A 2,843-nucleotide genomic window follows, 5' to 3' on the forward strand; every position below is an offset into this window, starting at 1 on the left:
AGAATCTGCCTTCATGGGTCACATTGCTTCTGCAATTGCAGCAGCAATAGCATGTTTCTTATTTAGTTGAGCACAGGAAGCATAAGGTTCCCCAAAGGTCTGGGCGTCACACTCTTCCAGAACTGAGAATTCTGGCCCCTTAAATAAGCTTGTCCCTTGTTCAACTATGCTGCCTTCACTGCACTCTACTTTTGCTACTATGAAAGGTTGTAATTTTGGTTATAAAAAGTATAACTCCATTGTTGTTTCTAAACTTCAACAATTCTGTATGTCAATTGTTTCGGTAATTACATACTTTCACAACTAGAAGGAATCTTACTCATGATAGATGAATATTTTCTTCTTGTATATTTTTACCAAACCTCTAAAAATCAGACAGTTTGACACTAACACATTCAAAACTAAATTCCTGATAATTTTCCAGGTCTGTCTTCGTATTTACATTGGTTGTTGCTCTATTAATATTCTCTGTAAAACTTTGTTTAGATTCATGTTAAAACAACTTCCTTTTGGTACAGATTAATCCCCAGACTAAGATAAACATGGGTTAGAACTCCCTCTGTAAGCCACCCCAAATCTTGAAATCAGCTGAACCCCAAATCATTTCAAAAACCAACACTGATGAAATTTCTGCTAGTAGGTACATTGTCCTAGTAGCTATAACATAGCCATCTTTAGCTTCAGATAGGTAGCATGCTGCTTTGGTGTGACAGTGGTTTTCCATGAATATTGACTTACCCTTCTTCTTGTCTAAAGATAGTAAGCATTAGGTAAACTTTAATTTCTTACCAAAATAGACTACTAAGAAACAGTAAATTCCCAAGCCTGAGTATTTCATGCCCGAAGTCTGGTTTTAAAAGGTTAATTTGAGTTGGAAATATTGAACTGGTTCTTGGATGAGATTCAGGACTGGTAGAGTAGATCTGGGAGTTTTATTTATTCAGCATACTATATTTAAGACACAGGGTTAGGCGATGTAGGACATGTAGAAGTGAAGGTCTTGATTATTTTTCTTTCTCTTCTACCACCATCTCCTGCCCTCCCCCACTCCTTCTTTTCATTCCACTTACCTGTCTTTCTTGAACACAGTGTTCTTATTCTCACGTCTTTTTTCATATAATACATATATTTGGTTTAAAAAAATAGTAACAATAATCACAGTGCAAAGGGTGCTCTGCAAAAAGCATTTCTCTCTTCCAGTGTCCTAGCCACATTGCTCAGAGACAACCACAGCCATCAGTTCTTATATGTCCTCCAGAGGAACACAGGCATATACATGTGTTTGTGTATATTTACCATCTCCTTTTTTACTCCACATAGGAGCAAATAGTATTGTATCTTTAAAATTTACCTTAGGAATTTTTCCACATCACCACTATGAAGCTCTACTTCATTCTGCACAATCGTCTATTGGATGTGTGTATCCCAATTCATTTAACCAGCCTCGATTCTAGACATTTTCTATTATGTACAATGCTGCAATGTGCATGGTAGTACATAAGTCTTTGAAAATTCCTAATAGCAGAACTGCATTGAACATTTTGAAATTTCAATTTGTTCATGATGCTGGCATGTTGCCCACCAAAGAAGTACACCAGTTTATAGTCCTGTCTCAGCAACATAATATATTAACAAACTTTTTGATCCTTGCCAGTATGTTAGGTAAAAAATGGAATCCTATTATTGTTTAAAAATGAAGTTGGTTGACATTTTCTCATATATTTAAAGTCAGTTTATTTTTTCTATAATCTAACTTTGTCTCTCTACTGGATTATTTGTTTTGTTTTGCTTGCTTATTGACTTATAAGGGTTCTTTGTATAAGAAGAAAATTTGTCTTTGTCAACAAATATTATAAATATTTGTTTGAAGATTATCATTTATTTTTAAACTTTGTTTATGGTAATTGTTTTATCATGTGCACATTTACATTTTTGTAGTCAAGTTTAATAATCTTTTCTTTAAAGTTATACTGTGTTTTATGTTGGTGTTTTTTCTTTATTTGATTCTTTTTTTTAATTTCATCATATTATGGAGGTACAAATATTGTTAGGGTTACAAATATTGCTCCTTCCCCCTCCCTCCCCCCGAAATGTCCAATCCCCTGGTGGTGTGCACCCTACACGTTATGGAAACATACATCCCTTTCCTCCTCCCCACTCCTGCCTGCCCACCACCTGCTAGAAAGTTTTTTTTTAACATTTTGGTTACATTGTATATCTTTACTTCTCCCTAAGAAGGGTTAGAGTTATGCTCTCCCGTGTTTTATGTTTTGATCAGAAAGATTTCCTTCTTTTAATATTATAAAACAATTTTATCATCTTTTATCCTAGTATTCTTTGGATATTTTCATATTTAAATATTTGATCATCTAAAATTTACCTTTTAGTAAGAAAATACGGTAGGGATCAAGGATCAAAATTTATTTTTAGATGCCAGCCAGGTGTTCTATAACCATTTAATCCATCATTTCCTCACTGAAAAAACTATTCATTGAAATTTTTTTTTTTGAGATAGTCTTGCTCTGTCACCTTGGGTAGAGTTCGTTAGTATCATCACAGTTCATTGTAACCTCAGACTCCTGGGCTCAAGCAATCCTCCTGCCTCTGTCTCCCAAGTAGCTGGAACTATAAGCATGTGCCACTATACTTAGCTAATTATTCTCTTTGGAGAGATGGGGTTTTACTCTTGCTCAGCCTGGTCTTGAACTCCTGAGCTTAAGTAATCCTCCCACTTCGGCCTCCCAGAGTGCTAGGATTATAGATGTGAGCCAACTCACTGGGTCCTAAAAAGCTTATATATATATATCATATATATATGTGTGTGTGTATGTATATCGTGTGTA

This window comes from Microcebus murinus, chromosome 2 (assembly GCF_040939455.1).
Source record: "Microcebus murinus isolate Inina chromosome 2, M.murinus_Inina_mat1.0, whole genome shotgun sequence".
NCBI classification, from domain to species: Eukaryota; Metazoa; Chordata; class Mammalia; order Primates; family Cheirogaleidae; genus Microcebus; species Microcebus murinus.